The 13852-nt window shown below is 41.1% G+C and overlaps 1 protein-coding gene across 2 annotated transcripts in view; it reads right to left on the reverse strand.

Moving 5' to 3' along the window:
- The window catches only part of LOC111952947 (ras and Rab interactor 2-like), a 47718-nt gene extending 35953 nt beyond the window's left edge, over nt 1-11765 (reverse strand). For both annotated transcript variants that reach the window (XM_023971997.2, XM_023971988.2), the window contains exon 1: nt 11524-11765. The gene's annotated coding sequence lies outside the window, so the exon portion shown is untranslated. The remainder of the gene's footprint in view (nt 1-11523) is intronic.
- Between the last annotated feature and the right edge of the window lie 2087 nt (nt 11766-13852).

Here is a 13852-nt window from a genome sequence, read left to right on the forward strand (position 1 = left end):
CTGGTTCGCTGACCACCAGGTAGTATGCCTGATCCCAGCGCCACAGGCACTTAATAAAAGGTCTGTACAAATGGAAAAGTCTACTTGGAGGTAAATAAAAGACCACTTCGGAAACAATTGAGCTACAACTGGAGCAAAGGGACTTGCAGTATGTGGAGGGGGGTGGAGTGGAGAAAAGGGGAGAGAGGGGTGAAGTGGGAAGGGTTTCGGAAGGGAGTGAAGTGGCGAGGAGGTGAGAGGGAAGAAGTTGGGAACCTTTTTAAGGTTAAAGTATCCTTTTATGTATGACATATTTTATAAATTCTGTTGAAAACTTTTTGAATAACCATTTTATTAAGCTTGAACCGTGGAATTGGAATTGTTGAGCAAAATGAGTAGTGTCATTCAACTTGAACTAACAGTGATTTTCAAATAGAATCCAATTGTTTTACATCTAGCTATGCTGTTCTAATACACGTGTTTTAATAAACTGTTTTTATGTTGTTTTACAAACTTAGGTTGACAATGTTTTTAAAAAGACAAAACATTTACTGAAATTAAATAAATAGAAAGTGGTTCTAATTATAAATGTAATGTTTATTTTTTTTTACCATTTCACAGATTTCAAAGTTCATAAAATATCTTGGTGTTAAGTTCCACCCTGTTATGGCTGTCCACCCTGTTATGCTTTATTCCACGCTGTTAGGTCAGTTATTTAAAATCATAATTGAACAATACCATCAAATGTTATGCATATCTTTTGTGGTATTTGTAGAGATAGAAGGGGTCAACTACATATGCAAAAATATTGACCAAATTCTGTTGTTATTCACTCTTATTACAAAAAATTGTGATGCACATGAAGCAAGCCCAGGTTCTGAAAATAACACGTTTCGCTCAGTAACCATTGATTTATAATTATTTGAAGAAAAGAAATGAACGTAATAGAGTAAGGGACATTTGATGTCTTAGAAAATCTAAATCTAGATATATACATGCATTGTTAACACACTTTCAGATAGTTATGTGTATGTCCCTAACAGGTGTGAAATAGCCCATGGTCCATGTGTGAACATCCTACCTATATTTATTAGGATTTAACATTATAGAATATTATGCTGTTGGACATTTGAGCTGATTGAAGACCACGGGCATTCAACACCCAGTAGTTTGTATCGTTTCCACGGTCATATGTATTTACATGGCGTGATGAAACCAGAGTTCCTAAACCCATACTTCCAGGAAAGCTTGCGAAACAGACCAGGCCGAGGTTTGACGGGGAAAAAAGTATTCCTTAGTTGTTCATTTTCTTGAAATCTGAAGGCAAGTATAAATTTGAGCCAATGTCTTAAGTATTTGAACATGTTATTACTCCAACCTTGTGAAAGCAACAAACTGACACGTTTATATTTTTGTCAAAAACAACTTTTATCGAATTAGTGTCAGTCAGGAGGGGAGAAGTCCTCAACTTCAAAACGTTGTTCTCTCCCAAAGGAAACGCTATTTTACCTCGCTGTGCAACTGCACTTGTTTGTTGTGATTGAACGACACATCCACATAAAACCACACCCCTATGACAACTCTTGTTTGCCTGGCTTCAGTCATGGCCGCTAGCATTTTATAATGAAAACTAGCGCAGCGGTCTAAGGCACTGCATATCAGTGCTAGAGGCGTCACTACAGATCCTTGTTCGATTCCAGGCTGTATTACAACACCGGCCGGGATTGGGAGTCCCATAGGGCGGCGCACAATTGGCCCAGCGTCGTCTGGGTTAGGATTTGGCCGGGGCAGGCCGTCAGTGTAAATAAGAATTTGTTCTTTAACTGACTTGCTTAGTAAAATTTAAATACATTTTTAAAGAACGAGTCCAGGAAGGGAAAGAATAATGACAGTGCAAAAACGGTGGTTTCATTCACAAACTAATGGTTGTGATGGTAGCAGTGGTTAGGATAAATAATCCTTTAGGCAGAAAGGGTCAAATAAAATTCCAAAATTAATTCCATCCAACAATCAGGATTCGGCCTAGGAAACAGGAGCGGCTAGGTCAAAATTAAGACAAAATCCTCTTCCGAGTTTACAGAACAGCGGCAAAACCAGGTAGAAATACCTTGAGATTCTGTGGGCAAAACCATTGCCTCAACAAGCAGGGGTGCACATAACCAAAATTATAAAACCCGCGGGAAAAAGGGGAGCAACCGCGGATATAAACGCACATGTTAGCGAACGCTCCTCATAGTAGAACGAGGACCAGCAAGAGTGGAGCATCAGTCACATGACAAACACAAAGTAGGCAGTCGAAAATAAATGCACAAACTGAAGAAAAAGTATTTCCCTCTAATTACACAGCTAATTGGGCACTTGTTTAGCCTGTGTGCCAGTCTGTTTCTGCTTTCAACTCCTAATGGAATGTTAGTGTAAAAACAATGACAATGGAGTAGGCAAAAGCACAAACAGTTCTGGGAACATGTTGCACTTTTAGGCATATTTAAAACCAGACTAGGAATGTTTAAAAACTGTTTTAAAAAGTTGGTATGACACAATTCACTCAAAAGCGCACAAGAACGCCTCACCGTCACACGACTATGCTATTAAATCCAGTTTTTAGATGATACACCCCCCTCTCCAAATCAAAACCAAACATGGATTTCATGTTGTGTTCTCACGTCGCGCGCACACCAGTCTGTGTTTCACACCTGTTTGTGTATCTAATCAGCCTTGCAATATGGGCACCATGCTGCCCCAGACGTGAAGTAGAGCAAATGTGTGTGCACAAAGCCAGAACAAAACATTGGCATCCATATTACATTTTGATTTGGGAGGGGGTAGCCAACTGGTCTATATGAAATGTAATCGACAGAGAACAATGATAAGCATATAATCTACTTAAAGTGGTTTCCACTCTTCAACAGAGGTCGACACGATGATGTAGTAGAGCAGTTTGGTACCGTATGCAGAGACCTAGCTTGCTAACGAGGGAGAAGAGGCGAGGGGGATAGAGTCTGAAGAGGGAGGAGGAAAGGAGAGAATGCGTGGATGAAAGAGCGGCAGGCCTGGTAGGGGAGACCCCTGGGGAAGCAAGGGAATGTAAAAAGTGGAGCGATAGAGTGAAAAGGAGACAGAGAAGAGATGCATGTCTGTCTGTCTACAGCACCACAGTGAGAAAGTGAGCAGCAGGCAGCAGTGACAGCCACGGAGGAGAGAGAGAGAGAGAAAAGGAAATGAGGGGGCTGAGAAGAGGAAGAGAAGAGAGAGAGAGAATAAGAAAACCTGGCAGTGAATGTCAGGCATGGAGAATACAGTTGGCAGTTAGGAAGAAGATGAGGGAGACACTTGAGTATTATTTACAGTGTATTGGAATAGAGTGGATAGCACCTGGTAGAATTACCTTGTTGTTGTATTATTCTGGAACTCTGACATTTGGAGTGTAAACAGTAGATTCTGGAATACTGTTCATTTATGATGACCGAGAATACGTTCTAAATAACAATGCAGGCTTTCTAATGTCTGCGGGATGATCATGGCGAAGTCATCCGTTGACCACGGAGAGGGCAAAGTGAAACTGCTCGTCAGAATAGGGACATGCTACATGATATCTGGTCATTTTCATGTAAATGGGCCCGTGAGCACCAATGTGAAGTTTATAGGAGCATATCAAATTGGGTGTCAAATGAAAGCAAGAGTCTATATTTGAGAAATTAAGGCATATACATTTTTCAACCACTTTCCAATTAAAAAAAAGATATATATAAAGCAAATGCTTTGATTTCTGGTCAAACGGATGGAAAAGGGATCTTACAAAACATCTTACAAAAAAGTCTTAAAACATATTAGAAATACATCAAAAGCAAATAATATTGAAGACCCCTTCCAACTAATATCAATACTTATTATTTCTTTTTGGAGAAATGTTCTGCCTTCTGTAAGTTTAAGATACATTGTGTTGTACCTTGAAATTCCGTTCCCAAAAACCCACATATCTTTATGATCTTTTCTAACGATAATGAAAGTAAAGGTAGACCTATCAGTTAGTTAGTGTTTTTACTGATATCAATTTTGTTTATGAATTATTAAGTGATTAAAACTGGAAAAATCGAACTGAATTTCTGCAATTGAATGGGCTACAATGGAAAATCATTGTAGTCACACACTACAGATGGCTTTACAAGTTTGGACAGCACAGTACAGCACTGTTAAGAAAAATAGAGTATAGTTCAGTACAGCACAGTTCAGTGCAGTAAAGAAAAATAGAGTATAGTTCTGTACAGTAGAGTTCAGTACACAGTAGAGCACACTAGAGTTGAGGACACTAATGTACTGTATTCTGCTGTACTATACTCTACTGTACTTTACTGAACTATACTCTACTGTTCTGTGCTGTACTCTACTGAGCTGTACTTTGTCCAAACTTGTGAAACATAGACATCTATGATTGGTTCAGATTTGGACCAACCAAATTTGGTCTTGTTTGGGGGCAGAAGCTAATTAAAATAATAGCCAGTGTGTAGAATAATACTCAAATATGCAAAGGAGGATATTGCATATTTACACCTGTGTGTACATATTTAGGATACAGAAGAGAATAATATTCATATCCATAAATATGTGTTTCTGTGTAGTACAGATCAGTGACCCATGATGAAATTCTGTTACCGCAATTCCATTACTGGATGTAAATCCCCTTCACTTACTGTCGTTCAATAACAAAAGGCTCAATGCTCAAGTCAATGTGTCACGTCATATCATTCTATCTGCAGACATTGTTGAATCTTCACTCGGAGCAGATATTTAACAGAGTTTTTGGAAAAGGTGGACTCATAAAAAACGGAGGGAAATTAAAAAAAATTCTGTTACCAAACTTTGCATATGCACAGTTCTTCCAATAAATGTGTTTTTGTAAAATGTTCAGTGTAAATTGTTAAAAGTAATCCTTGTGCATAACAATGGCTTTGTTTGGCATACATTTTAAGTGACAAATCTGAGTCTCAGCGCAATTCCGTTACCGTGGAATTGCCCATCTTTAGATCGGATGTCATCACTTTCTAGCCAATTAAGTCAAAGCCATATATAAATAATCTCCAAGTAAGGTTGTGGACATGAAGTGAAACAATTCAATATGACTAATGCAATTGAATAATTACTGTAGGCTGTGTGACTCCGCTGTGTGTATGTGAGGAGAGTAGGGGGGAAAAGGGGTCCGTCAAACAGGTGTCTGTTTGAGTGCCTGAAGTATAGAGCTGTTGTTGAGGAGTTTAAGGGAAGAGTGACAGGAGAGAAAGGAAGAGAGAGCGAGAAAAGGGGGAGAGGGGGGCGCTCATGTGCAATACCTCTACGAAGATCTTTTTTTTCTTTTTTTCTTGTTTGCCATTTTTTCGAACATGGACTTTTCTGTAATTTAGAGAGAGAGAGCGATAGGGAGGCAGGCAGCAGTAGCAGAGTGAGTCAGACCATCCCTTAGGCTGTGGGGGAAGTAGCGAGGAGAGAAGACCTGCTAGCATAACTGTGAATCTTCATAATTTTAGACCTGAAATGGCCAACGGATAGGACAGTGATTCAGACCAACCAGGCATTGTGATGATAAGTACCCAACTCCATCTCATCAGATCAACAGTTTTAAATCTTCATTGATGGCTGGCTAACATCTGTTATGTTTGTCTGTGAGTGAGTGAGCGAGTGTAATTGAGTGAGTAGGTGTGTCAATGTTTTTGATCAAGAGAAGCTCATAACAGCTTATGGTGTGTAGACTATACATTTTCCCTGTGCACTGATCTATGATCAGGTTTGCTTTTTCTCCATCCAAGGGCTAAGGACAGGGCTGAGGTACTTGTAGTTATAAACTGGTCCTGGATCAGTGACGACAGCCCCATATGCAGTCATTACAAACCCCCCTCCCCCTCTTAGTGCTCAGAACGGACCAGGCTGCCTGGCTGACGCGTGTGTTAAGAGAGGGAGAAAATAGCCAACAGGCCTCTTGAGATAAAGTGATGTGTCACTAAGTGATGTGTGGAAAGATCTCCAAACTCACAGTTAATGGATGTTCAGACCTCTATCTTATGACTTGGTCAATGAATAATACTGTGATGGACAGGAATGGGCTCTAAAGCACTTGGAACAATTTTTAMAATTTTATTTTATGAATTGTTAGATAATGTCAGATGATTTTGACTTAATGTGGAGTGAGAGTGAATATTATATTTATCTGAAACAAATCATTTTTCAAAATTGCTTTTCAGGACATCTTAGGAAAGTTTCAGCCCTTACAGAAATAGTAATGATTTTTTGGAAAATAAATGTACAGAGGAATAGAGATAGGAAAAGCACTAGAAAGTGAGAACGTATGAACATGTTGTAAACTCCTGCACCTTGTTGAATGATCTGTGTTTTTTTTATTGAGCTGCACTTCTTGGCCTGGTCGCCCTTGATAATGGGACTTCCTGGTTAAAGAAAGGTTCAAAGGTCCAATGCAGACGTTTTTAGCTCAATATCAAATCATTTCTGGGTAACAATTAAGTACCTCACTGTGATTGTTTTCAATTAAAATGGTAAAAAATAAACAAAAATAGCTTCTTAGCGGAGACATTTCTCACGCAAGAATTTTGCTATGACTGTCTGGGAGTGGTCTGAGTGGGGAAGGGAAAACTGAAACCTAGCTGTTATTAGCAGAGAGTTTTGGAACTCCATTCCTTATTGGTCTATTAATTAACTCATTTACTGACTGGTGATGTCACAAGACAGGCCAAAACTCCACCCCACCAAAACAGGCTGAAATTTCAGGTGATCTTTTCAAACAGCTCTTACACTGAAAGGGTATTATCGTTTTCACAATATTATTTCAACCTCATAATGTGGAAAATCTGTGTAGCAGTGTGATGTTGTTCCCCTAGATTATGCACCAAGTTGCACACAAGGACCAATTCAAATAGGCCAGGTCAAGAGGGGATGTTAATAATTTCATAATAATAATAATAATTCAGTGTCTTTTTTAAATGTAATTACAGCTGCATAGCTAATGTTTTTATTTGGTGTACAAACACTTTTTCATATCAATATTGTACATACATGTGATTGTAAAAGTTTTGTATATTTTGGTTTGGCCCATCGCGGTTTGTTTGTATTTCCGTACCCCCTTATTGTTCTCTTTTGCCTGACCTTCGGCTAGCAAGGTATGTTGTCCTTGGCTCCGAAATTGTTTAATATAAAACCGTCATAATGTTACACAATGTACTGTTWTGCWWCCATAAGTTTGTTACAATGKGGATAATATAAAGATTYATGTTAACAAGTTTCACAAAGCTCGCTAACTAGGGTATCTATTGTAACTTGTGAGTACTTGGGACAGTGTTTGAGTGAGTGTCCATGTGCTCGCGCAGGTGCCTGAGAGCTGTGACTGCGCCAAGGGTTAACATAATGTGTGTTGTCTCTTCGTGTGCAGGTATGTCATTTATTTTGTCCGAATTATGTTTTGTATAATTTTACTTGTATTGTATGGTGTGCTGTTGTGCATCGAATGTGTACACGAAGCACCTGTTATTTCCTTTTGGCGCTCTTTTGCCTGACCTTCGGCTAGCAAGGTGCCTGCGAGCTGTGACTGCGCCAAGGGTTAACATAATGTGTGTTGTCTCTTCGTGTGCAGTGCAAATAGAAAAGATTTCAACTAGCAGACCGTCAGTTGTGGCAGCGTCCTAATTAAAAGTACACAACGCAGAACGAACCACGCTACATCTGCACTGGGCCTTTAAAATGTTTTGTCAGTCATTGGCTCTTCAACTACAGTGGTAGGTGTGACACCAGCCATGGCTATGATTGTGTGTTAGTCAGAGTACATACTGTTTGTTAGTCAGAGTACATTAGAGTACAGTACACTAGAGTGTTCATGGAGGCACCACTTGTAGAACAGCAGACTGCACATTAGTGTGTGTGTGTGTGAGAGAGAGAGAGATCAGCATTATGCCTTTTCACACTGCTATCACACTCACACTCCACCCCCACAAAACAGGCTGGGATGAAGCCCCATCCTCCCCCAGTACACACACACACACACACACACTGGGACTCTAGGGGTTGACATGCCTCTCCATATATTAACATAACATCAACCAGCACATTCACTCTCCATACGACAAAAATACGTTGTGGCAGATGCTCAGTATTGATCAATTATAGTGTATCAACTTGATTTCAAAAGGACTTTTTGGTCAGAGTGATGTTTCACACCATGATGCAGAGCAGAGTAAAACATTTTCAAGCACATCAAATGTACATGGATTTTTACAGCAACGATAGTCAGGAGAGGTGGAACAGTAGAGGCACTCCTACGCAGACAGGCAGGATGGATGAGAGGAGGATGGCACTCTGCTAAACTTATATAACAATCCAATCGTGTGAAATTACAATCTGAGGTACCCGGTGAACAGAGACAATAGCCAGTCTGAATGGAATGGCATCTATAGCACCAGCCCTATAGGTCCTAGTCAAAAGTAGAGGCACCCATAGCACCAGCCCTATAGGTCCTGGTCAAAAGTAGAGGACCTATAGCACCAGACCCATAGGTCCTGGTCAAAAGTAGAGGCACCTATAGCACCAGCCCCATAGGTCCTGGTCAAAAGTAGAGGCACCTATAGCACCAGACCCATAGGTCCTGGTCAAAAGTAGAGGCACCTATAGCACCAGACCCATAGGTCCTGGTCAAAAGTAAGAGGCCTCCAAAGCACCAGCCCTATAGGTCTGGTCAAGAAGTAGAGGACCTATAGCACCAGACCCATAGGTCCTGGTCAAAAGTAGAGGCACTATAGCACCAGACCCATAGTCCTGGTCAAAAGTAGAGACCTATAGCACCAGACCCATGGTCCTGGTCAAAGTAGAGGACTCTAGCACCAGACCCATAGGTCCTGGTCAAAAGTAGAGGACCTATAGCACCAGACCATAGTCCTGGTCAAAAGTAGAGGACTATAGCACCAGACCCATAGGTCCTGGTCAAAAGTAGAGGCACCTATAGCACCAGACCCATAGGTCCTGGTCAAAAGTAGAGGACCTATAGCACCAGCCCTATAGGTCCTGGTCAAAAGTAGAGGCATTTGGGATGGGCACGCTATTCCCGAGCTGTTTTTAGCAACGCGGGTGTATTTACATATACTAATGTTGCTTTCAATTGTATTGGGTTGCACAAAATCAGTCCACAGGAAGACAGAAGTTAAATACAATTCCATTTCAACTTACTGTGCCGATGGGCAGGAAGGTCGGCGATTTCCTCTCTGTTTAACTCGTGTCAAAATAAAAAGTCCTGCACGTGCACCATATGTGGACAAAAAAAGGGATAACTTGTGGGGGACTTATTTTGACATGAGGTAAGCAGAGGACCCACGTTTGGAAAGTCTGTTCAATAATACGATCGTTTTTAATATTTTGTCTCAAATTCCCCCCGTCATAATCATCTACCTCCCTGCCAACCGGCACAGTAAGTTTAAATGGAATTGTATTTAACTTCTGGTTTCCTGCTGACTGTTTTTGTGCAACCAAATACAATTGAAAGCAACGTAAGTGTATGCAAATACACTTGCATTACTAAGAGCAGCTAGTTATTCCCTAGACAATGTTGTGCACTTTAGGGTGTCAATAAGGACGCAGACAATAGACAGACCAGCTGACTGTCCCTGAACAGCGGACGTCCAAAATATCACTGTTGGTTGTTTGTTTTCAATGTAACACACCTCTATTTTGATGAGTGATACCATAACAGTCCTGTTTTTCTGTCCTGTTTTATTTGGTTACCAATCCAAAACAGATTGCTTAAATTTGGCCATTTCCTTATACTTCTACATGACCAAAAGTATGTGGACACCTGCTCGTCAAACATCTCATTCCAGAAACATGGGCATTAATATGGAGTTGCCTCCCCCTTTGCTGCTATAACAGCCTCCACTCTTCTGGGAAGGCTTTCCACTAGATGTTGGAACATTGCTGCGGGGACTTGCTTCCATCAAGCCAAGAGCATTAGTGAGTTTGGACATGGATGTTGAGTCGATTAGGCCTGGCTCGCAGCCAGCGTTCCAATTCATCCCAAAGGTGTTCGAAGGGAAGGGGTTGAGGTCAGGGCTCTGTGCAGACCTGTCAAGTTCTTCCACACCGATCTCAACAAACCATTTTCTCTATGGATCTCGCTTTGTGCACCGGGGCTTTGTCATGCTGAAACAGGAAAGTGCCTTCCCCAAACTGTTGCCACAAAGTTGGAAGCACAGAATAATCTAGAATATCATTGTATGCTGTACTGTTAAGATTTCCCTTCACTGGAACTAAGGAGCCTGAACCATGAAAAACAGCCCCAGACCATTATTCCTCCACCAAAACTTTACAGTTGGCACTATGCATTCGGGCAGGTACCGTTTTCCTGGCATCAGGGAAACCCAGATTTGTCAGTTGAACAGCTAAATGGTGAAGCATGATTCATCACTCCAGAGAACGAGTTTCCATTGCTCCAGAGTCCAATGGTGGCGAGCTTTACACCACTCCAGCCGACGTTTGACATTCCGCATGGTGAACTTAGGCTTGTGAGCGGCTGCTCGACCATGGAAACCCGTTTCATGAAGCTCCCAACCAACAGTTATTGTGCTAACATTGCTTTCAGAGGCAGTTTGGAACTCAGTAGTGAGTGCTGCAACCGAGGACAGACAATTTTTACACGCTATGCGCTTCAGCACTCGGCGGTCCCGTTCTGTGAGCTTGTGTGGACGACCACTTCGCGGCTGAGCCATTGTTGTTCCTAGACATTTCCACTTCACAATAWYAGCACTTACAGTCGACCGGGACAGCTCTAACAGGGCAGAAATCTGACGAACTGACTTGTTGGAAAGGTGGCATCCTTTGACGGTGACATGTTGAAAGTCACTGAGCTCTTCAGTAAGGCCATTCTACTGCCAATGTTTGTCTATGGAGATTGCACGGCTGTGTGCTCGATTTTATACACCTGTCAGCAACGGTGTGGCTGAAATAGCCGAATCCACTAATTTGAAGGGGTGTCCACATACTTTTGTATATATAGTTTATTATCAAATAGACAAGGATACAGGTCTGAAGCTACATACCTGTGTGTGTCATCAGACAGCTATTTTCGTAATGTGACAACAATAATAGCAAAAAACAACCAATAATTATTGTACATGACTCATAGTTGATTATGGTGGCCTGGAATAGATAAAGGTAGACACAAAGTGTGCATAAATTACTGCAAATAGGTGAGAGGTAGCCTAGTGTCCGGAAACGCTGTTTACACCAAAACAATTACCGCCAACGCGACTTTAACTCTCCGGGCATGAAGATAAGGAAAGAATCGGTTCTTGAGAGCGAGGAAGAAAATGAATGAACAATATAATTACACCCCCATGATGATGCGCGTGGCAGTTCCGACTGAGTAAGTTCGAGTAATTACCAATTCCCCGTAACTTCTCTTTCTTAATGATAGGTCTGACACTTCATGGCACTCCGCTCGCTCTTCAGGTGATTTCGAAAGAGTAATTCAAAGGTGCCCCCACATACTTACATTTAATTACTTACCTTTGCTATCCTATTTTTATATTCTTCTTAAGATGCTTAACTTGATGTTCGTTGGGTGTTTTTTCTTGTTCAGTTAAAAATCCATGGGATTTTGGGATACAGGTAACCGCAACATTTGCCCTTTGGCGAAAGTCTCTCTTTCAGTGCCATGCTGTGAATGGTCTTTTCAGGAATGCGCCGTTGAATCATAGCGTGAGGAGTTCTGTAGTGATTGTGTTCCAATCCCCCCACGGACGGACTGTTTCCCCAAAGGTCCGCTCAAACCACTCTCTCTCTCTCCCCCCTCCTCGTTCACATTCTATAGAACTCCAGTAAAATATCAGCCAAGTCTTTAGTGTCCTATACCTAGAGAATGTGCCTGTACTCGTTTTAAATGTAGATGGTCGGCTTTTGCATCCAATTTGTATAATAAAGATAAAGATGATTAGTATTTTCCTCTACTAATTTTAAATATATGTAGTTGTTGTCTAGTTGTTAATTTGGAAAGGGTGGGGTAACATAAGGATGGGTGGACATCCAAATTGGAATAATGCATGCGTTTGTTTTCATTTCTGGACGCATATATGTCTTTAAAAATGTGTACACACATCTGAAGTTGATTATGCGTAGTACTGCAGGGGATTGGGAAAAGTCGTGTCCTAAGAAGGGATGCAGCACTAGTCGGCGCACATTGAGATTTTGGGGACATAGATAGGAGCGCAATGGGTAGATTACACCTTGTAATCCCTCATTCATCCGCTGGAGGTCGCAATATACCACATTTAAGACACGTATGGTATAAATGTTATTGTTATAGCTAGAATATATAAAGTATACAGTTGAAGTCGGAAGTTTAGGTTGGAGTCATTAAAACTCGTTTTTCAACCACTCCACAAATGTCTAGTTTTGGCAAGTCGGTTAGGAAATCTACTTTGTGCATGACACAAGTAATTCTTCCAACAATTGTTTACAGATAGATTATTTGACTTATAATTCACTGTATCACAATTCCAGTGGGTCAGACGTTTACATACACTAAGTTGACTGTGCCTTTAAACAGCTTGGAAAATTCCAGAAAATCATGGCTTTAGAAACTTCTGATTGACTCAAATTATGTCAATTAGTCTATCGGAAGGGTACCTGTGGATGTATTTCAAGGCCTACCTTCAAACTCAGTGCCTCTTTGCTTGACATCATGGGAAAATCAAAAGAAATCAGCCAAGACCTCAGAAAAAAATTGTAGACCTCCACAAGTCTGGTTCATCCTTGGGAGTAATTTCCAAGCACCTGAAGGTACCACGTTCATCAGTACAAACAATAGTACGCAGGTATAAACACCATGGGACCATGCAGCCGTCATACCGCTGAGGAAGGAGACGCCTTCTGTCTCCTAGAGATTAACGTACTTTGGTGAGAAAAGTGCTAATCAATCCCAGAACAACAGCAAAGGACCTTGTGAAGATGCTGGAGGAAACAGGTACAAAAGTATCTATATCCACAGTAAAACGAGTCCTATAGTGACATAACCTGAAAGGCCGCTCAGCGAGGAAGAAGCCACTGCTCCAAAACCGCCATAAAAATCCCAGACTACGGTTTGCGACTGCACATGGGGACAAATATCGTACTTTTTGGAGAAATGTCCTCTGGTCTGATGAAACAGAAATAGAACTGTTTGGCCATAATGACCATCGTTATGTTTGGAGGAAAAAGGGGGAGGCTTGCAAGCCGAAGAACACCATCCCAACCGTGAAGGATGGGGGTGGCATCATCATGTTGTGGGGGTGCTTTGCTGCAGGAGGGACTGGTGCACTTCACAAAATAGATGGCATCGTGAGGGAGGGAAATTATGTGGATATATTGAAGCAACATCTCAAGACATCAGTCAGGAAGTTAAAGCTTGGTCGCAAATGGGTCTTCCAAATGGACGATGACCCAAGCATACTTCCAAAGTTGTAGCAAAATGGCTTAAGGACAAAAAGTCAAGGTATTGGAGTGGCCATCACAAAGTCCTGACTGAAATCCCATAGAAAATTTGTGGGCAGAACTGAATTCCCCCAATTTATTTGTGGGAAGCTTGTGGAACGCTACCTGAAACGTTTGACCAAGTTAAACAATTTAAAAGGCAATGCTACCAAATACTAATTGAGTGTATGTAAACATCTGACCTACTGGGAATGTGATGAAAGAATAAAAACTGGAATAAATTATTCTCTCTACTATTATTCTGACATTTCACATTCTTAAAATGAAGTGGTGATCCTAACTGACCTAAAACAGGGAATTTTTACTAGGATTAAATGTCAGGAATTGTGAAAAACTGAGTTTAAATGTATTTGGCTAAGGTGTATGT

Source organism: Salvelinus sp. IW2-2015, linkage group LG3 (genome assembly GCF_002910315.2).
Source record: "Salvelinus sp. IW2-2015 linkage group LG3, ASM291031v2, whole genome shotgun sequence".
NCBI classification, from domain to species: domain Eukaryota; kingdom Metazoa; phylum Chordata; class Actinopteri; order Salmoniformes; family Salmonidae; genus Salvelinus; species Salvelinus sp. IW2-2015.